This window comes from Equus przewalskii, chromosome 14, assembly GCF_037783145.1.
Source record: "Equus przewalskii isolate Varuska chromosome 14, EquPr2, whole genome shotgun sequence".
NCBI lineage: Eukaryota > Metazoa > Chordata > Mammalia > Perissodactyla > Equidae > Equus > Equus przewalskii.
In genome coordinates, this window is record NC_091844.1 from 84,571,938 (window position 1) to 84,595,144 (window position 23,207).

Here is a 23,207-nt window from a genome sequence, read left to right on the forward strand (position 1 = left end):
ATAGATGGGGCTATATGAAATTACTGTTTCGTATGTCAAAATATTTTGATATCAGCAATTTTGGATAGTTCAAGGTACAAGAGAAAGTGTACACATACACACACACCATATATACACACATATACACATGCCACACACACACACACGAATGATAATTACCAAACTCTGGATGGGGATCACAGGCAACTTAAAAAATGTTTCTTTTTCTTATTGATGCTTTCTATAATGAACGTGCGTTACTCTTTTAATAAGAGAGAGAGAAGCAGATGCAGAAACTTTCATGGTGGAGACAGGTTGGCTTTGGAGCTTGTCTATGCTGTCAGTAGAAGACTGGAGGATTTTTATCTCTGATTTTCAGAGCTCTTTAGAAATGACCAGATTTGGTGAAAGTAACTACCCTTCTCTTCTCTTCCCTTCCTGTCCCCAAGTAGATTCCCCCAACTAAATTGTGGGATCTCCTTTTGCATGCAAGGATCTGGCATTAAGCAGGAGCTCAGTAAATATTTGTGAAGGACTGAATGAGTGAATACTTGAAGGGGAGAGTGATTAAATTATTATTGTATAATATATTCTGAAATTTTGCCTTTTTCCTCCCAATTACTAAATGACTTGATTTGTCCTAAGAATAGAATGGGGTTGAGTTATAAGTCCATATACTAAGAGGAAAATCCAGTCTGTTGAAAAAGGCAAAAATGAAAACATTGAATTGACTGCTGAATTTGTCTAGAAGAATCTTCACAATTCTCCTGGATAGGGTATAAAATAGCTGGGTAAAAATCTCAGTTTATTTTGAATTTCTGGAAGATGTTAGAATTCCTGACCCCTTATTATACAGACATTTCTAAAGCAGCCTGACCTATAGGGACAAGTGCTCAGGCCTAGCTGGCCCTAGACTCTAGTTTTGGATCCTCTGCAGGATGCATTTAACTCTGTCTGTGACCAGAAGCATTGTTTTTTCAGTCTCATCCCTCTCCAGGATTGCTATCTGTGCCCAGTTTTCATTTCAATGGCTATCCACTTCTACTTTGGGTTGAAAGGAGGGTAGGAAAAAAAGAGAGAAAGAGAGGAAAGATGGAAGGAAGGAAGTGAGGGAGGAAGGACTGAGGGAGAGAGGGATGGAAGGGAGAGAGGGAGGGGTAGGGGGAGGGAGAGATTTTTAGCCATGTGGGATCTTTCAGTACTCTTTTTAGCAAATGGTTATAAAAATGCTCCAAAGGGTAGATGCTGATCATTTACCAGCTGACACGATCAGGGGAGCATTATTTCCATCCTGTGATTACCTCTAAGTGACTCATGCCAGCCTAGATGGGTTCTAAGTCCCTGAGTAGCGCAGGTCCTGAAATTAACTTGAATAACCTAATTTCTACCTTCCCGTCGATCTCTTCTTACACACTGTGCAAAGGGCAAAACAGAAGTGAAACAAGAAAGATTAACAAGGTCTGTGCCAGCTGTTCGAGGAGAAGGCATTGTTTGTCTGCATTTAAGGAGAAAAGGACACTATTTGGCAGCGTGGGGTGCCTCGGCGTCGGCTGGAGCTAATGATCATCCTGAGAATTGAGCTGTAAGGCGAGTTGCCCATTGACCGGCCCTGACTGCTCTGGCTGACAGGTGCTAATGGGAGGGGGCAGGACACAGCTGCCTGAACAGGAATCCCATTATCCTTTGCTGGGTATTGATTCGCCCTGTGGGATGTTTCCTTTCTGGCTGTGTTAATTTTCAGAGTGCACGTTCGCCTCGTTCTCAGCACAGAGAGAGAGTCAGAGGTGCTTGGGGCTAACGTGATGGGCTCTGCCTTCCAGTCTGCAGAGGTTCTGTCTGTAGGGATGTAGGCTTTCTCTAATTATAGTGCCTGCTAGGGGACAAGGTCTGGAAGAATAGCTTTACCACTAATATAATTGCCCGAGGTGCATGGCAAATTAATCTAATGACATGAGGTGCATTTTGAAAGTGTTTTTTTTTTTCCCCCACTCATAAACGTAGTTCAAATTTAAAACTCAATGTTTTTGCACAGAAAATCCAGGAAGAGATCCAACAGTTGGAGTCTCGGCCATCTACAGTCTTCTAAAAATTTTCAATCTCTTCTTTGTTTACAATTAGGCCTTCTAAAAAATCTTTAGAGATAATTTAGAGATGACCTTTGCCTTTGGTCTTCCTCTGTGATTTGGTGGTTTGTATTGAAGGGCAATACGTGGGTGAATTGGTTTATTATAGTTAAAGTGATTGAATATAACATTTAGAGATATCTTATTAGGTAGGTAGGTCAAGGCAGATTGTCCATTGAAGAATTAGATACTACAGACTCAACTCTGGGTACCAATGAGGCATTTAAGTCATTTCATTTGACTCTTTTTAGCATCAGCCAGTCCACATCATTTACAGACTCTCTACGTGTTAAAGAAATTGTCCTTAGATTGAGCAGAAACCTGTATTTCTATAAACTTTATGCAAGTGTATCTGTGCGTGTTGTGTATCGTGACAGGGTATTTCAGGTACATTTAAATGCTGGAACATTCAGTTTAGTTCACAAATTGCCCCAATTTCTTTCAGCTCCTATGTCTCTGTTAATGTCTGATGCAGAAACTGCAGGAGGCCTTAGTTCTGAAGGGACACTGGTCACATGCATAGCTTCTGTTCCTCAGCCTCCATCTGGCTGTTTCCCCGTGGGTATGTCGTGTTTCTGAACAGTGCAGGCATCCGGCTTTTGGAATTCCTCTGCATTCAGCTCTCCTGGGAAAGGTGAGACTAAGCAAGGAGGGATCTGTGCTCAAAGCGTTGACAGGAGGCTGTCTAGCACCACCCGCGGTGAGTTCTGTTCTTGAGAAACAGATTTCTGTGTCCATTTGCAGTGCTTCTGCCAGCGAGGAAAGTTTGTGTCAGAGGTTCAGCTTAGCAAAAGGCAGACAAGCTAGGCATGAACGATTTGTCTGAGGAGGTCGGAAATGGCTCTCATAATGATCATGTGATTTTTCCTCCACGGCAAGCTCGAGATGTTTTCTATTCACTATTTCTTGACTTTTCAGAAGAGCTCTGTGGTAATCTGGTTTCAGTGTTAGAGCCCGTTTGATCCATCGGGGACTGAGGAAGTGGAGCATGTCCATTCAAGGGCTGGAGTGGGACTTAGGCCTGCATTTGGTAAAAATATATAGAACTTGCTTGAGACAAGAGGCAGCAATCCTTTTTTTAATGCATTATATTTTTGTGGTTATACAAATAATTATGTAGCTTTTGTAGGAAATTTAAAAATATAAAAAATGACAATCATCCATAATTCTGCTATTTAGAAATAATAACCGTCATTACTATTTTGATAATTTCTGTCCATTTCTAATTATATGATTTTTGTGTCCTGTTTTATCGTTTGTTATTTTGCCCAAAACGTTCCCTCACAGCACTAAAAACTCTTTAAGGATGTAACTACCAATGACTGAGTCACATTCAGGGCAAGGAAGGACAGTCGGGGAGATGGGGCATCTCCACAAGCCTGGAGCACAGTGGACAGAGGGATGAGTTCCCCAGAGCAGGTAGAAAATGCTGGTGGACAAGATGGGGGTGACTTGGTGGCCTTTAGGAGATTTCTACTGCCCTGTTTGGCTCGATGAAAAAGAGGGGAGGTAGAAGTGAAAGAGGGACATCATAGTGGTCGCATCTCTGAAAGAAGAGGGTGACTGATATAGAGGGTGGATGGGGAATACTGCCCTACAGATACCAGTCTTGGAGAGCTCAAGAGAATAAAGCTGAAATCACCTTACAGAAAACGTAAAACTGATGACGTCATACCTCTGGTGGAGGGTGTTGTTGAGAAAGCGCTCAGAAGTAATGGGCTCAGACCCAGACCTCCAGCCACTCAAGCTCAATCCTCCATCCCTCTCCACCACCACCCTGCAAATGGGTGACTCATTGAAAAATTGTCATCAAAATGCACGTGAGCTTTGTAGATTGATTCCAAACACAAGTGGAGAGTTAGAATATAAAAAGTCAAAGGCACGTGGAGAATACACACCAGAAAAAATGATGCCACAAAGGTAAAGAAATGTATAAACAAATACTTCTCTACGGATGCAAAGATATTAACAAAAATGTGACCTTTCTGAGAGAAAAACTCAAAGGAGAAATGTAGGGCCTCAAAGTAGAGATCATAAAAGTAAGAAAACAATCAAAATCATTATGGAAACAAGACTCTTATTACCAGAAGCCAAAAAATATATATGGCAAAAGACACATTCTGAGACATAAAAAGTAAGTTTCAGAGAATGAGCAAAATGAAATAGAAAAGAAATAAATTACAGATGGTTATAGAAGACATCGTTGGTAGTGAAGACAGATAAAGGATAGCTCATATAATCATAGTTGTGCCTGGAAAGGAGAAGAGAGAAAATGTAGGCAAAAATTTAAAATGATATTTTTAAATTTTGGATTTTTGTTTTACAAACAGATTGGCATCCACAGATTGAAAGAGTACACCATGTCCCAGGAAAACAAGTTCAGAAGAAGACTACTCTCACATGTTTTGCTGAAGTTAATAGGGAGGATTCCGTGGCACCTAGGGGAAAATCAAGTTCTCTCTAAGGCGAAAAGGCAGGGTGGCCCCAGACGTTTTTATAGCGTTCAAATGGGAAACGCAATGGACCAATGTTTACAAAGTTAGAGATGAAAATATGAGTCAAGATGTTTATATGCAACCTAGCTGCTATTCAAGTAGAAAGACAACAGGCAGGTCTTCTCAAGCATTCAAGAACTCAAGGTGTATAGGCCCCAGTAGTCCTCAAAAAGCCTGTGAGAGAATAAGCTGTAGGCAAGCAGGAGATCACTAGAGATTTTAGGTGAAGACGGAGGAGCAGGAGGAAGGGAAGGAGAGAAAGGGGAAGAGGCAGGAGGAAGAGAAGCGACGAGAGAGAGAGAGGAAATGAGAACGGAAGAAAGGAAAGGAGAAGACTGGTGACAGCATCGAATTCACTGAAATGAGACGCAAAGCTGAGTAACTGGAGAGTATGATTAGAAAACAGAATGTAAACATAAAATATGCTAATAATAAACTGCCAAAACATTGAGTTTGAGTGGGGAGAGAAGATGTGAGTATTTATGGAATATATCCAAACACAGACATACAAAGGATAACTTTAATAGAAGAGGTGGTGATTTACCAGGAAATGCAAATAAAAATAAGGCAGAGTTGTAAAATTCATGTCTAGCAAGTTTTAACTAAAAGTAAAAACTATTAAAGATAAACACTGTGTACTGATAAAGATTACAACCTACCATGAAGGTCTATCCTGAATGTTAACGCACAAAATATGGAAAAACTCATTAAAACAGAAAATAAACAGATGAAAACACAAAAGAACAAGTAAACTTTAATTTACCTTTCTTAGCTTACGATATATCAAGTAAATAAAAACAAGTAAAAGTATAGAAAGTCAAATTATTCAAGACGTGAAATAGATATGTATTGATTGATCATATGTTAAGCCACAACGAAAACAAAGTTCTGAAAGTAGAAATGGTTCAGATATTATCTGATGGCAATGTTATAAAAACTAGAAATGGACAACTGTGACTGACGCTGCCGGTGACCTACTCAATATTCATTTTGTCTTCTGCTTTTTAGTTGAATCTCAGGTTTGCACGGGCTGCAATGTTCCCAGCTGAAAATACTCACCCAGACGCCATTTCTGCTAGGGCTGCCATATGACACAATTGCAGTCAGTGAGACTTGGAAGCTGAGAGTTCTGGAAAAGCTTTTGCTTTCCTGATACAGTGCTCTTTCTTTTCCACTTTCGTTTTCTTCCTTCCTGCTTCTTGCTTGGAAAGCAAATGTGACACCTTGAGGGAAGATGAAAAACATAAGGAAAAAGATCTACATACTTACATACTGGTAAAATTAATTTGTATACTGGGATCCACAAAACGGAGGCTGCCCCGGGGGTCCAGCTGAGGCCACAAATCTAAACCTAAGTCAGACTGTACTTACAGGAAACACCTCATCATCAAGGAAACCTAACATACACCTGTGGCTTAGCATCAAAAGAATGACAGGCATATTTACCAGGCAACTCTACATGCAAGAGCTGGGCAACTACCCTGAAATTCTCTGCCAGAGGCACATGTGTGAACAGCAGTTTATAATAAATGACAGAAAGTTGTAAATGTGACTAAGAAGAAGTGATCAATTCTAGGAAAACTTTAGAAAGTTGCATGGAAGGAGGGTCTTTGTTTATGTCTATGTTTATGAGGGATACTACCAAAAAGTTGGTATTTTTTTTTGTAATGCCTTTGTCTGGTTTTAGGAATGCTGGCCTCATAAAATGAATTGGGATGTACTCTGTTCTTTTTTATGTTGTGTAAGAGTTTGTGTAGAATTGATATTATTTTTTTCCTTATATGCTTTTTAGATTCACTAATGCCACCATCTAAGCCTGGGGTTTCATTTGTGAGAAAGTCTTTCAACTGTAAATCCAATTTCATCTACAATTTAAATATAGGGCTTCAAGTAGAGAGTTTTATAAATATATCAGTTTCAAATATTCTGTTTCTTTTCATTTAAATATTGACAATTTGTATCATTCAAGAAATTTTTCCATTTCAACTAAGTTGTTGAATTTATTGTCATGAAGTGATTCACAATATTTCCTTATTATCTTTGCCTTTTGTAGAGGATCTGTAGTAATGTCTCCTTTTTCATTCCTGGTATTGATATTTCACATATTTTCTCTTTATTTTCTGATCAGTCTGGCTAGAGATTTATCAATTTTATTGATATTTTCATAAACCAGTTTTTAGTTTCACTGATTTTCTTTTTCAGTTCTCTGTTTTTAATTTTGTTGATTTCTGCTTAAAAAAACCCTTTCCTCTTATTATTTGAATTAAATTTGTTCTTAGTTTTCTAGTTTCTTGAGGTATAAAGTGAGATCATTTTATTTAAGACCTTTCTTCCTTTCTAATACAAGCATTTAATGCTCTAAAGTTTTCTTTAAACATTGCTTTAGCTGTAAGCTGAAATCCAGAGTTTATTATGTTGATTTTTAATTTTCATTCTGTTGAAAACATTTTATAATTTCTCTTTAATTTTTACTTTGACTCCTGGGTTGGTTATGATTTCCAAGTCTCTGAAGATCTTCCATGTGTCTTTCTGTTACTGATTTCATCGTCATCAAAGAAGTTACTTTGCATGATTTCAATCCCCTTAAAATTTTTGAGGCTGACTTTATGGCTTATTGTATGATCTGTCTTTTGACTATTCCATGTGACCTCAGGAGCGTGTTGTTGAATGGAGCATTTTATGAAGATCAATTAGGTCAATTTGGTCTCAGGTTTTCCAAATGCTTAATTTTCTTTGAATTGCTCGAGCAATTCCTGAGAAGGAGTTGTTGAAATCTTCAACCATAATTAAGGATTTGTCTACTTCAACTTCTAGCTCCGTGTTTCTGCTTCATGCCCATTGAAGCATTTTTATTACATGCCTACACATTTAGGATTTTAAAATTTTTATCTTTTACTGGAGAAGATTGGCCCTGAGCTAAGATCTGTGCCAATCTTCCTCTATTTTGTATGTGGGTTGCTGCCACAGCATGGCCACCAACAAGTGGTATAGGTCCGTGCCTGGGAACCAAACCTGGGCCACCATAGTGGAGCCTGCCAAACTTAACCACCAGACCACAGGGCCAGCCCCACATTTAGGATTTTTGTAGGCTGTTTATTATTATGGTATGTCCCTATCTATCTCTGGTAATAATCCTTGTTTTGAAGTAGTACTTTGATATTAATATAACCACTCCATATTTCTTTTGATTAATGTTTGCATTTAGCCTTTTTAAATCTTTTTACTTTTAATCTATCTTTGTTTTTATGTTTAACTTAGATTATTGATATACTATGTTTGCCTTGTTTTTTCTTTTAATCCAGTCTAACAGTATCTGTCTTTAATTGGGGAGTTTTGTTCATCTACTTTTACTCTACTAATGAATATGTTTGAGATTAAGTCTACTCTTGCTATTTATCTATTTTCCCATCTGTTCTTTATTACTTTTTTGCCTACTTGCTTCCTTTTGTGGATTCATTGAATTTTCTTATGACTACTCTTTTTTTTTGAGGAAGATTATCCCCAAGCTAACATTTGCTGTCGATCCTCCCCTTTTTGCTGAGGAAGATTGGCCCTGAGCTAACATCTGTGCCCATCTTCCTCTCTTTTATATGTGGGACACCTGCCACAGCATGGCTTGATAAGTGGTACATAGGTCCTCACCCGGGATCCAAACCGGTGAACCCTGGGCCATGGAAGCAGAGCATGCAAACTTAACCACTGCACCACTGGGCTGGCTCCTTCTTATGACTACATTTTACCTGTACTGCTAGATTAATAGTTGTTCCTCTTTTATTTTTTGTTAGTTGCTCTAGAGTTAACATTATGAAATTTTAATTTATTGCAGTCCCTATTCAAATATTTTACCACTTCAGTTTTAGTATAATAATCTTATTACAGTGTACTTCCAATAACACCTTTTTTCTTGTGATATTATTGTCATACCTCTTAGTCCTACATATGCCATAAATCTCATAATACATCATTATCACAAGTATCATTATTATTGCTTTAAACAATTCTTTTTTATACATTAAAAAATAATTAAAATGTATTTTTATAACAGTCTACATGTTTACTATTCTCAGCACTCTTTATTCTGTCCTATATGTCTAAATTTTCATCTAATATTATTTTCTTTTGAAGAAACACCTCTTAAAGTTCTTGTAGTGCAAGTCTGATGATAGTGAATTATATATTTTGTCTCAAAAAGATCTTTATTTTATCTTCGCTTTTGAAATGCTGGATAAATTCTAGATTAGCAGCTTTTCAATATTTTAAAATACGTCTCTCCATCGTCTTCTGGTTTGCATAGTCTCTGGTGAGATATCTGCTGTAATTCATATCATTGTCCTTTTTAGTTTATTGTATCCTTTTTATGTTGTTTTTGAAAGATTTTCTCATCACTCATTTTCAGAAAATTTTAACTGCACATATTATCCCTTACATTTCTTTTGCCTGGGTTTGTTAAGCTTTTAGGATCTATAGATTTACAGTTTTCATCAAATTTGATATAAAAGTCTTTGTCTATATTTCTGCAAAAATTTTTCTCTCCATTTTCTTTCCAGTCCTTCTAGTGCTCCACTTACATGAATGCTGGAGAACTTGACATTGTCCCACAGTTTGCTGATAATTTGTTTACTTTTTCATTCTTTTTTCTCTGTCCTTCATTTGGGATAATTTCTACTGCTATTTCTTTAAATTCACTTGTCTTTTCTTATTCTATGTCTAATCTGCTCTTAATCCAGTGTTTTTATTTTTAATTTGAAATACTTTTTATTTATAAACGTTTCACTTAGTTTTTTTTTTTTTTTTTCTGTACCTTAGATCATTTCCCTTTTCATCACGGTCATGCTTTCCTCTGCCTTCTCGGACGTTTGGAATAAAATTATGTTCTCTTTTTAACTTATTAGTCCACTAGTTTCCTCATGCCTGTGTGAGTTTCTATTTTTTATTTCTTCTGATATGGAAAAATTTATGCTTTTTTACAAGCCTAGTAGCTTTTTAATAATGCCATGTATTGTAAATGTCATGTTGTTGTTTGCTGTGTTTTGGTTTTGTGTGTGTTTTTAATAATGATGAATTTTTGTTTTTGTATGTCATTAGATTAGTTGGTATCACTTGGTATTACTTTGAGGCTCGTTTCTTCTTTTGACTGGAACCATATGTTATGTTTTTAGTGACTTGCCATCATAAATGCAGGCGGATTTCTTTGTATACTTCAGGTATAATATGCAATAGAGTTTTACATAATGCAAATTAATTTTTGTATTTTATTTCTTTACTCTTTCATTAAAATTTATTCCAAAGGCTTCTTTAATTTTATTCACATTCTATTTCTTAATTAAACTTTTTATTTTGAAATAATTATAACTTCACATGCAAGAAGAAACAGTACAAAGGGATTCCATGTGTTCTATACCCAGTTTCTCCCAAAGGTAACATCTTGAAAAACCACAGCACAATATCACAAACATAATGTGGACATCAATACAGTAAGACTGCTCCCTCACCATCTGTTGTGTGGCTCTTGGTAGAATACCCATTCGCCTGCCAACCGTGCCCCCTCCTTAACCCCAGGTAACCAATAATCTGCTTTTCACTTCTATAACTTTGAAATTTTCAAATGTTATATAAATAGAATCATACAGCATATAATCTTTTGGAATTGGCTTTTTTCACCCAGCAGAATTTTCTGGAGATTCATCTCAGTTGTGATGTGTATCGATAGTTTGTTCCTTTTTATTGCTGAGTAGTATTTCATGATATGGATGTGCCACAGTTTATTTAACCTGTTGAAGAACATCTGAGTTGTTTCCAGATCTGGGCTATTGTGAGTAAAGCTGCTATGAACGTTTATGTACAGGTTTTGAGTGAACATAAGTTTTAATTTTATCTGGGATTAATCCCCAGGAATGCAATTGCTGGATGTATGGTATTTGCATGTTTAACTATTTAAAAAACTGCCAATCTTTTTCAGACTGGCTGTACCATTTTACTTTGCCACCAGCAACATATGAGTGATAACAGTTACTCCACATCCATGCCAGCATTGATGTTGTCACTTTTCTAAAGGTCCTAGCCATTCCGATGAGTGATTTTATTTTGCATTTCCCTAACAGATAATGATGTTGAATAGCTTTGCCTGTCTTTATTTGCCATCTGCATATCTTCTACAGTGAAATGTCTGTTCACGTCTTTTATACATCTTCTAATTAGCTTGTTTCTTTACTGTTGAGTTTTCAGAGTTGTTTATATATTCTAAAGAGTAGCCCTTTGTTGAATATGTGATTTTCAAATATTTTGGCCTTCTCTGTAGCTTGCCTTTTCATTTTTTAATAGAGTCTTTTGCAGGGCAAACGTTTTAAATTATGATAAAGCTGAATTTATAAATTTCCTTTATGGATTGTGCTTTTGGAGTCAAGTCTAAGTGCTCTTTGCCTACCCTAAGATTCTGAAAGATTTTTGCCCTATTTTTTTTCTAAAATTTTTATAGTTTTACATTTTACATTTAAGTCCATGCTACATTTTGAGTTATTTTTGTGTAAGACAAGGGGGTCTGTATTATGTTCCACACATCTATGGGTCTCTCTCTCTCTTTCTTCCCACTAACACCACACAGTCTTGATTACTGCAGCCATAATAAGTCTCGAAGTTAGTTAGACTGGCACTTCCCACTTCATTCTTTTTTGTTTTTAAGGCTTTGTTTTTTTAGAGTGGTTTTAGGTTCACAAGAAAACTGAGAGGAAGGTGCAGAAATTTCCCATATACCCACTGTCCCCACATGTGTATAATCTCTCCCGTTATCAACAACACTCACCAAACTGTTACATTTTTTACCAAGGATGAACCCACACTGATACATCACAAGCATCCAAAGTCCATAGTTTACCTTAGTGTTCATTCTTTCTGTCCTACACTCTATGGTTAGATGAATGTCTAATGACACCTACACATCATTTTAATACCATACAGAGTATTTTCACTGCTCTAAAAATTCTCTAAGCTTTGCCTTTTCATTTTCCCCCATCCCCACAAGCAACCACAAATCTTCTTATTGTCGCCATAGTTTTGCCTTTTCCAGAATGTCATATAGTTGGAATCATACAGTATGTAGCTTTTTCAGATTGGCTTTTTTCACTTAGGAATATGCATTTAGGGTTCCTCCATATCTTTTCAAGCCTTGATAGCTCATTTCCTTTTAGTGCTGAATAATATTCCATTCTGGATATTCTGCAATTGGTTTACCCATTCACCTACTGAAGGGCATCTTGGTTGCTTCCAAGTTTTGGCAATTATGAATATAGATGCTATGAACATCTATGCACAGGTTATTGTGTAGACATAGATTTTTTTACTCCTTTGGGTAAATACCAAGGAGTGCGATTGTTGGATTGTATGGTAAGAATACATTTAGTTCTGTAAGAAACCACCAAACTGTCTTCCAAATTAACTGTACTATTTTGCATTTCCATCAACAACGAATGAGATTTCCTCTTGCTCCACATCCTCACCAGCGTTTGGTGTCATCAGTGTTCTGGATTTTGGCCATTGTAATAGATGTGTAGTGGTATCTCATTGTAGTATAATTTGCATTGCCTTGGTGACATATGATGTGGAGCATCTTTTCATATACTTATGTGCCATTTTCTTTGGTTAAGTGTCTGTTAAGGTCTTCGGCCCATCTTTTAATGATGACATGAATGTTAAATGTTATTTTATAGTCCCTTAGGTGACTGCAGCTCTGTTCTTTTCTAAACTTTTTTTCAGTATATCTTCTTTCTTGCTCAGATAGGGTAGTTTCTATCATTTTACCTCCAAGTTCACTGATTTCTTTTCCTCTTTCCCCTCTGTTCTATGAATGATGCTATCCATTGAATTCTTTATTTTGGTTATTCTTTTTTTAAGTTAACATATTCCCATTTGGTTCCTTTTTATATCTTCTATATCTTTGCTGAGGCTTTCAACTTTTTAATTCATTTCAAGCATGTTTGTAACTGCTTTTTGAAGCATTTCTCTGATGGTTGCTTTAAAATCTTTATCAGGATAATTCTAATTTCTGTGTCATCTTGGTGCTGGAGTCTGTTGACTTTTTTCCTCATTTAGTTATAGATCTTCCTGTTTTTTATTTTAACAAATAATTTTTGATGGAAACTGGGGCATTTTGAATATTAAGTTTTGAGACCCTGTATCTTATTTCAACCTTCTCTTTTGTTTGGCTTCCTCCAGCACTATCCTTTAGGGGTAGGGGAGCAATGTCACCACATTACTCTCAGGTGGGTGTAGAAGTCCAGGATCCCCACTCAGCCTCTAAGACTTGTGAGGGGCGGGGGCTTCTCATTCCTCCTGAGGGTGGAATTTCCGGCTCTTTGCTGGGGCTCCACTGATAACATCCAGGATGAGAGGGTTAGAAATGCCTCATTACTGCTCCTCTTGTGGCCTCATCTGACACCTTGGGCAGGTGGCTTCTTTATCACTGAGCACTTGTAAAATCCCTGACTGTATTCGAGGCCTCCTTTGATGCCACCCCTGTAGTGAAGGGGAGAGGCACCTTACTACTGCCGGGTGGGGTGGAAGTCTAGGCTCCCCACGTGGTCTTCACTGACAGACACTGAGGGGCAGGGGCAGAGGGGGAAGGGCTCATTATACCTGGTGGGATGAGAGTCCTGGCTCCCTAGTCTCTCCTTCTCAACACTTCCCTAGGGAGGGTTTGTGGGGACCTGATTACAGCCTGGCAAGGATGGAGGTCTGGCTCCTCCACTTGGCCTTTGTTCGTGTGGGTGGGAGTGGGATCACAGCATTTTTGGTGTGTTTGACTGCAGTAGAGCAGGTAGTATCTAAAAGTTTTCTGTCCTTCTATGCTGCCTCTTCCTTCTACCTCTGACTAGAAAGAACATACTTGGGGGGCCTCTTTTTATCTGCACCTGGTGGCATTTCTGTGTTGCCCGCTCCTCTAGCTCTGAGTCTGGAACATAGGAGGCAATGTGAAAACCCAGGGAGCTTCCTGTGGTGTCAGTCTTTGGGTCCCAGTGTCCCTAGCTAATCTGTCTTAGCTCTACTTTTCAGAGTCTTCTTCTATTTGTCTTTCGTATGATGTTCAGGGTTTTAGTTGTTCTTAGTGGGAGGAATAGGGTAAAGTATGCCTACTCTGTCTTCCTGAAAGCAAAAGTCCCATGAGACTAGTTTTGAAGCCTTGTAAAGGTGATTCCTCAGACTTTAGCCTGGGGTTAGTTTAGTCCCACTTCTAATGTCTTATCCTCCTGACGTGTCTACTTAATGCCCCGTGTATGACAAGCTCCTTTCTCTTGGCCTGGTGGGAATATAAGCTATTCCCTAAACACACCTGGATTTTGACAATAATATTAGCTAAGAGTATCTTTCCTTTAATTTGAATTTTTTTTGTTATTAGTGTGGTTGGATATTTTCTTTCATATGAAAACTAGGTATCTGCCCCTCAATGCCTGTAACTTTTCCAGTTTGCTAAGAGTCGTCTTGTCCTTTAAGGTTTCCATAAGCTTTGGCTTTTCCCTCCCTGTTACTGATCCCTTACAATATCTTTGGGAATCTTGAAGCTGGTGGCTGGGGAGGACACATGTCCCCTGGTCACTTAGTGCTCTGTGTTCCTGCTTCCTCTAGATTCTCACTGCCTATGTTCTGCTTCACCTCCTGTGTGCGCTGGGTTTTTCTGTGCTTCATGGAGCTGGAGAACACTCCACATCTGGGCTCTCAGAGCACCGCTGACTCCATGGTGGGCCGCAGCCTGCTCTACCCAAAGTTGGGAAGATGAGGTGGGGGTCATATTAGAGCAACAACGACTCACATGAGAGCTCAGCAAGCAATTTAAGATCACGTGTTAGATTTCCATCTTCTCAACAGTCTCTTGGCTGCTTCCAACGCTGGGGATGTTCCCTGAATGACTCTTCCCTTTGTGCTCAAGTATTCTGCCATGTTGCTCAGCCCTCTCTCCTCAACCTCTTCATCTCTCTTTCTTTCAACCTCTGCCCCGAAATCCCTCTCCATTTCTCGTGTACAGCTCGTTGACCCCATGGCCTCCCTGCAGCCCATCTGGGCCTTGCCCAGACAACAGCCTCATCTTTCTCACCAAATGTTTTCTGAAGACACTGTTTCCTGGAGAGAAATTTTTTTTCCATCTTCAAGCTTATACATTGCACCACTCCAGGGGGCATCTTTCACACTTTCACAGAAAATAGACCATGAGCGGGTCCTGGGACTGTCGGATGGGGAAGCCTGGGGCTTTGTGTAGTGCAGACGTTAGCTCTTTGACTAGTAACATAAGCCTGGAAAACACTTTTTCTAGTTTGCCATTTGTCTTAAGATGTTTGTTGCTTTATTCTGCTGTATAAAAATATTTATATACATAAAACCTGCATTTGAAGTTGAATATGTAATTTTTCCTTTATGTGTATTTATTATTCAGGCTTATTTAGAAAATCTGTCTCTGCCTAAAGGTTATAAAATACCATGTTTTCTTCTAGTGCAGTTCTTTTGTTGTCTTGTTTTAATTTTTTTTAAACCTGTAATCCTGTTGGAAACAGTTTGAAATAAGAAGCTAAAGACCCTGCTTTCTTCTCATTCTTGCCAAATAACTTGTTTGACAACGTTTACTGGTTAAAGAATTATTTTCTGTTGATTTGAAACGACACTTTTCCACTATTTATACTTGAGCCTTTATCTGGGTTCAAGTTTAATGTTATATCAAACTTTAATCATGACTTCGTTTTATCTCTGTTCTTCTAAAGACATTATCTCGGGTTCAAGGTCCTAGACTGCCAGAACTCCATGGCATGTGAAAGTCATCTGGGTCCAGCCCCATCATGCCATGGAGGGAGAAACTGAGGGCATAAAATTCAAGCAACTTGGCTGTTGGCGCACAGGGAGCCAGCAGCAGGGCCAGAGTTTAAGCCAAGTTTGTGTGTCCTTAAAATGGGTTTTGCCTCTACCCTTCATCTTCATTTCTACCGCATCACACATATCTGTCCTTGTAATTTCCCTTCACTGGTTGTGCTGGTCCCCTCTTCCCCACCCTAGTACATGGTATACAGACCTTCTAGAATAATCTTGGTAAAACAGAAACTGTGCAAGACAGAAGAGAGGATAGCATGTTGCCTGTGTGGAAAATTCTATTGTGGCACAGCCTCATGGACCTTCCTGAGCTATGTGGTGAGTAAGAAGACCCTGTAGTCAGGGCAACCTTGGGGCCCAGGACGCCTGGCACAGAGGCTCACTGATCAAGTGCTACTTGAGGTGGGGAGGAGCGTTCTCCTACTCCTGGTGCAGGACCCAGGCATGCAGGCTGGCTCAGAAGCTGTTGGCAGAGTCGATGGGGGCATCAGCAGGCCCAGCAAGCAGTGCCCCATCCAGAGGGTGGCGGGAATGGAGCATAGATAACAGGCCCACAGGGGCGGTTCCTAGAGGACAAGACACCCTGGCTGCTCTGTGAGTTGTGAGGCAAGTAGGACAAAGTATGAGGGCAGGGTGAGTAATGATGCATGTGTGTATTTGTAATGTGTGTATTACCTCTGTGCTTCAGAGGTAAGAGCTGTGACCAGGATAGCAAGAAGGGGGTATCTGTGAATGCCAGAGGGTCTGCAAGAGAGGCACGTGGAATGGAAAATCCTGGCTGAGAAATGGGGATCTGCTCCTAGATGCAGATGGGATGGTGCCTGCCCTGTTCCAGAGGGAAATGCTGGGTCCTGACACTGTATGTGAGAGATTTCTGAAACCACGTCCTTCTTTGGATTTCCCGTGGTAGCTGCTGCCTTGGCTGGGACTCGGTGACCCCACACGTGATGTGTTGCTTCACACAGTTTTCCAGACAGGCCTCAGCAGGTTGTCATAAAGGCTGCTTGGTACCTGAGAGGAAGACAATGGTGACTAACACCTGTGGGCAACAGAACTTGTTTAAAAGCTAATATAGGACCCCCGAGGTCTTCCAGAAATAACAGAGAGGATTTTTCAGGGGGATAACTCCTGCTTTGTGGAGTAGGAACAATGCAAATTTTACAGCCCAAGCAGTATAAATTTTACTGATAACCTCACCCCATTTTTCTTCTTTTTGAGCCCATTTTTAATTCCAAGTTGAGATGGCCTGAGGATACTTGGGTTACGTGTATTTTCCCATGTTGCCTCAGAGCCTTGGAAGCAAAGTGCATGTTACTCCAGCTGTGGCTGTATTGAGATTAACACTATTGAAAATATGCTTCCTTTGACCCCAGGTATGTGCCTGCAGATTTTCCAAGCCTGGGGCCTGTCGGAAAAGGAAGTGGAAGAGGGTTGTGGGAAAGCTTGATAATGGTTGGGAAAGAAGAGAGCATCCCTCTAAACATGCACTTGATCAGACTCTCAAGGAAATCATGCTAGGTTTGTGATAAACACAAGGAGCAGGTATTTAGAATGCTCCTAGTTCTAAAAGGAATAATAAAAAACCCAAATCTCGGTAGTTCTAAGAGTATATCACTGTGTATATTAACAGATGAGAATATTGACTAAAAGTAGTTACTTCTCATAATAAGTGGCTCCCCTATAGAAACCTTAGAACTCTTCCCTTGGAATGGAGGAAGCAGAAATTCACCCCAACCTAGGTGCTTAGAGGGGCAAGATGCCCACTGCCTTTAACTAGTTGACCATTTTTGTGGACATCTACCATTTTGGTCATTAATCAATGATGTTGGCAGGAAATCACCCATTAGGATGGGTTCATGCAGGTCTTGAAAAATATTAACTGTTTTGTCTACATTGGGGTTGGAGAAATCCCACAGAGCAGGTTGTTACGGACTAAACTTTTGTATCCCCCCAAAAATCATATGTTGAAGCTCTAACCCCCCATGTTCTGGTATTGGGAGGTAGGCCTTTGGGAAGTACTTAGGTTTAGATGACGGTCTGATGGATTAGGGCCCTTATAAGAAGAGGTGGAGCCACCAGAGCTTCCTCTCTTCCCCACGAGAGAACACAGCAAAAAGGCAACCATCTGCTTGCTAAGAAGGCCCTCACCAAGTACCGAATCTGCCAGCACCTTCATCCTGGCTTTCCCAGTCTCCAAAACTGTGAGAAGAATGTCTGTTATTTAAGCCACCCAGGCCATGGGATTTTGTCATGACAGCCCGAGTAGACTAAGACAGAACAGCTACTTCTAGTGTCAGAGAGAACCGGGCCCTGGGTTTGGCTTCCTCACCTAGCTAATGGGATGGCCCTGGACTTCTCTGAACTCCCATTTACTCATCTCTAAAGCAGAGATAATAATACCTCCATTGTAGGACCATTGGTCCATTTAGGATACACACACCCAACCCTGCACTCCCGTTCCTCCTCCACACATGCACATCATGCATCCGGCCCTGGATAACTGGGACATAGTTGAACCTCCATATATATTTCTTATTGTTTATTGGTTTATACAAATAGAAGCTCTTTTGGGAGCTCTTATCTATGTGATGAATGTGATTTTTTAAAGGGGACATTTAGAAATTGGACTTCAATTTGGAGGTACAAGATTTTAGAGGCACTAAATTTGAAGGTACTTGAATTTGACTTATTTTTAAGATATTTGAAGATGGAAGCCAAAAAGATAACATCCATCTAGTCTAGAGGTAAGCACCCAATAATAAACTACTATGAATAGTAAAGAAAAATTGCTGCATACGGCTATTCCATTTTTTGGTTAATAGGATCTGATGTCACTGTAATGGTATTTAGTAAATTATAATGCTGCCATTAAATTATAATCCTGTAGCAAGTAGTTGTGAATTCAATTATGCTGCTTAGCTTCTAGCTATCCTGCATATTTCATCAAAAGCTGATTTGCCAATGATGGCAATGGCCTCACATTGCTATAAGGAAAAAGACATGTAGATAAAACTTGGGTTGAAAGTCAACCAGTTAATGAGAGGCTCATCAAAGTCCTACGCTAGCCCAGTCATTGAAATCATCTTCCACTGACGTGGGGTGCCCTGAGGTTTTCTGTCTCATGTTGTTCCATCTGTCCAGGCCCACTCTCCAGCTGTCCACAGAGAAGAGGAATGGGTGATTCCCTTCAACTTCCGTGTGAAATATGTGGCCAACGGTAGATCCCACCTGGGAAAGGGGAGGCTTCAGTCCCTGAGCTCAGGTGTGTATACCTGCTAGGAAACCTCAAGGGCAAATTAGCACCCAGAGAATATAGAATCTGGTTTGTAACAGGAAATCTGAGCGTCAGCTTTCAGCGACTCAAGTTTCTTTGGGGGAGAGTCTCTGAATTAAATAGCTTTTCTGAGGAGAGCTAAGAATCCAGGGTAGACAAGGAGGTCTTCAAAGCAAGGTCAGAGGCAGTAAGCAACATTCGCATGACCCAAGAAAGCCATTGTCCGGGATGCAAGCTCCTTGTAAGAGGCCTGGAGAGTGAAATGAAATGAAAAGAGAGGCCGAATGGGAAGAAATAAATTGTTCCTGTTGGCATAAATACAACTGGAAAAAACAACTTGGTCTGTAGGTCTTAGGACAGCAAAGCAATTGGCAGCTTGAAAAGCGGAAACACCCTTGGCTGTGCAGTTGTGTTCAATGCCAGGTTCAGATCTCGGCTTTGGTGGGTGACCTTGGGCAACATCTGCCCTTGTAAATGGAAATAATGATCCTGTCTTGGGGCTATTGATATCGACGTAAAGCATCCTGACGCATTTCCAGTGTGCAGGCAAAGAGACTGGGGTCTCTGGAGCCAGATTGCCCTGGTCTGGATTTGGTGTCCACTACTTACTAGCAGCATGATTTTGGACAAGTTCTTTTACTTTCCTGTGCCTCGGTTTGCTCACATGAAATAGAGCCAACAATAGTACTTTCCTCAAAGTGTTGATGTGAAGAGTAAATGAGTAATGTATGTAATATAGTTAGAACAGTGTCTGGCATCTAATACTATTACTGTATAAGTATTTGTTGTTATTGTGATCAGGCATGGTATTATCACTTCTTGAGGAACTATATGGTCTTGAGAGAATATTGAGTAAAGAAATAGAAATGGGGAGGATACTTGAGAGAGAATCAGTAGCTGTCCTCACTGTATATGTAGAATGACCTTGAGTCCATTTCTGCCTGACAGAGGGGCACACTTTCCGACATCATTCATCCAATTGTGATGCAGAGCTGGGGTTCGAATTCTGTTATACTGCAGCACCTCCTCCTTAGACATCCAGTGCTGTGCAGCCAAGATAAAACCTACCTGATTAGTGGGCTCCCTGTCTCCAGGATTTGATTATTAATCGAGGTCAATACAATATTGTAAAGCCTTGGTTTGGACCGCCACCGGGAGCAGCCGTGCAGCTGCGAGCGTGCGAGAGCAGAGGAGCTGACTTCCTCTTTATCGAGGGGGAGAAGGAAATCCCAGTATCTAAAGGCAGGGAGAGGCGATGTTGATTCCTGACTAGATTCTAGAAGATCTGTGTGCTAGGCATGAGAGGTTTTCACCAGTATCTGGTTCTCCCAAAAATTAGGCAAAGGATTGAGCTCTGCCTCCTGGGAGTTCATTGTGGGCGTGCAGAGCGAGGGATGTATGTCAGTTTTGGGTGGAAGCACTTGCTGGGGTGCAGCTCTGAGCCCACTCCTCCCTGGTACCCATGGCAGAAGTACATCTTGACTTAAAAGGGCCGTGAGAGCAGAATATTCTGGAATTTTGAGCTAACGCAAGGAGGACTTTGTGGTCCTGGAGAGGAAATAAACTTGTGTTTGTTGGGCCACTGTTACTACCTAGCCCTCAAAGACTATTTGCTTTCACTCATTCACACATTCATTCATTCTTTAGTTGGTTCATTCAGCACATGATTATTGGGTATGTAGGGTGCTCAAGCCCTGGATGCCCTAAATCACTTGTTAGCTCTTGAAATACAGATCTTGTTCTCCACTATATTTGAGTGTTTGGAGGCACTGAATTATGCTGTTGAACTGTTTGTCACAATATTACTGTTGGTGTATTGTAAAAATTACAGTGTGCTCATTGTTCCCTCTCCCTGTACTCATTTCCTTCCTTCCAGCTGATGGTGAATTAAAACAGATGCGGAGAGAAGAGGGCAGAAACGCAACCTTAGGCATCACAGACAGGGACAAAGGGAGTGTTGGGTCACATTCTATTGGGACATATTTGGGATGCTTTCTGTCACGCATTTGCACCAAGTACACTTTCCCAAGAATGAAAAGCAAAATAAAACAACACACACAGGTCAAGGATTTGAGGTTTGTTTGATTTGGGTTGTTATTTGGGAACCAGAGAAAGCAAACCAGAGGAGCTTTGCTTGTTAAGTCAAGATGAGCATATTCTTGCAACTAAGTTAGTTTGCTCAAATACTTAGGGAATAATATCTACCCTCTAAAGGAGATAATAAGGATTTTGTAAAAATCATATGCAAAAATAGTGTTCTGCAGCCAGCTGGCCCTCAGACTGTCCAGTGGCTTCCTGCTCTCGCATCCGTACACCTTCACTTTGCCTGGTGCTGGACCCCTCAGTGGCATCTGACAAGTGACATTTGTGTGTTGAATTGACTGAGCCTCTCACTTTTCAAGCAACTGTGTTGGCAACAGAAAATGTAGCATCAACTCATTTATGGCGGCTGCTATAACACACTAAAATGCAGTAGAATGTGGAAAAGGGAAACTTTCACAGCAACGGAAGCTCCCATTGTCCCCCAGCACTACAGGGCTTTGTAGCGTGATTTTAAAGGCTGTAAGTCACAGGGAAGAGAGGGTTTCCTGAGCCTCTGGGGTAACCTCTCTCTTTTCCGTTCCATGTGATTGTGAATGGAGTAACTGAAAGGCTAAAATGGTCTCCAGATTAGAGAACCACGCAATTTTGGTTTGTTTCTGTATTGCTAATGGGATTGTAGAAATAAATATATTTTATTTGAAATTTTTATTTGCTTAGAAAAATAAGACGTTCTCATAAAAACTCAGAAACTACAAGAATATATTTTTATACGTATAAATTGACTTTTAAACATATTTAAAAGTGAAACTCGTTCTGCTCTTCCTACTAGACATAATTACTGTTTATATATGTAAATAGATATACACACATATCTAGTTGCATATAAAAGTCATATAATTATATATATAATGTAATCTCAGCTGTGTATAGTTATAGAATATTTCACATTTTTCCTACTGTTATATATAAAATTTTTTCTTATTTTAAATATAAATTTACATACCTCTTTTTATAAACCTTATTTTATTGGCTGTATAATATTTCATTCCATATTCACAATGATGATTTTTTCATGTAAAAATTTCCTGTCAGTATAAAATCATAGGCTGTTACTCTTTCTACCTGCAGACGCATCATGCAACTATGAGAAGATGTTTGTTAAATCAATTGCTAAAAAAAAAAATGCACAGAATCTGGCTAGCAGTAAGTATCATGTTCACCCACTCTCGTCCAAAACTAGAAAGAGTTAACATATGTGCTGTCACCGCAAGCACGAGTGTGGGAAGGAAAGCATTTCTCCTCCTGAACCGTTTTTAAATCACACCCATAACGTGGCTGGAAGTGAGTGTCAGGCCAAGAGAGAAGCGTTCCTCTGTTCCAAAGAATACCGCAATAGGATCACAAACGAGGCAACTTGGAACCCAGCAAAGCGAAGGTGCAGGAAGCGACTTGATTCAGTTACACCGTGTCTATCTGTGTAGACTGTTCAACAGCAACAGTGTTGTCATTTGCTAATTATGCAAAGAAACACTTTTCACTTTGTAAAATATATTTCATTCATATATATTAAATTAAACTAAAAGGAGAAACTTTTTGAAGATTTCTGGTTTGGATTTTTAATTCTGATTTAAAGAATGACTCAGCCGTTTTGAATTCATAAATATATCTTACTTACTTAGTTGCGTCCACAATAGATGGGTCTACCATCATGCCATTTGTTGGCTCTGCTAATGGCCCACTCTTCCAGAATTAGAAGCCGCTGTCTAGACCTCTTGACGGGTTGCAGCCCAGGCTGTGATCTTCCTGGCCTGCAGGACCTCTCCTGCCAAGAAGCGCCATCCCCATGCAGGCTTGGGAGACACGTTTCATCTTGGTGTTGTTTGCAGACAGACTTTAAAAAGCTGTTCCGAGAATACATCTCTGCCAGTAGTTTAGTATGTCAAACCGAGGACAAGAAGTTTGCTCTATTCTTAAAATGCAACTATTTGTATATTGGGAATACTGGCCAATGAGAAGGAGAGCTGAAGGTCAGGAAAACAACTAGGCTGCTCATGTCAGAGCTGAGTCATGGCGCCCCATGGGATTCTGGAAAGGCCTTAAGTGGTGTGGGAAGGACTGAAAGGGTGAGCACACCCCAGGGGTGGCTGTTTTGTGGCTTCTTGAGATATTAACTCCTCCATACTCAGGGGTACGGATGGGAAATGACCAAGCTAGAAGAATTCTCTGTTTATTTAAAAAAATTTATGGAAAAATAATAAAATCCTAAAGATAAGAGTGTGGGAGGCACTGTGGAGAGGAAGAGGCATGAAGAATGTACATAAATAGTTCTTCCCAGGGAAACCGGACCTGGGAAGATGAAAGACTTATGCAAAATTTGGTATCCTTGAAACTCTCAGTATGCTTTTATTAAAAAAAAAGAAAAGGCACTGACTATCCCTGTATTGTCCACTA

The 23,207-nt window shown here is 39.8% G+C and overlaps 2 long non-coding RNA genes across 2 annotated transcripts in view; one reads left to right on the forward strand and one right to left on the reverse strand.

Moving 5' to 3' along the window:
* LOC139075857 (uncharacterized) lies at positions 1 to 22,722 on the reverse strand. Its single transcript, XR_011526770.1, has 3 exons — positions 22,432 to 22,722; positions 5,657 to 5,820; positions 1 to 3,123 (listed from the first exon to the last, which is right to left on the reverse strand). It is a non-coding gene; the product is annotated as an uncharacterized lncRNA (long non-coding RNA).
* LOC139075858 (uncharacterized) overlaps positions 1 to 23,207 on the forward strand; it is an 88,307-nt gene that overhangs the window by 24,825 nt on the left and 40,275 nt on the right. The gene's annotated exons all lie outside the window — the stretch shown is intronic.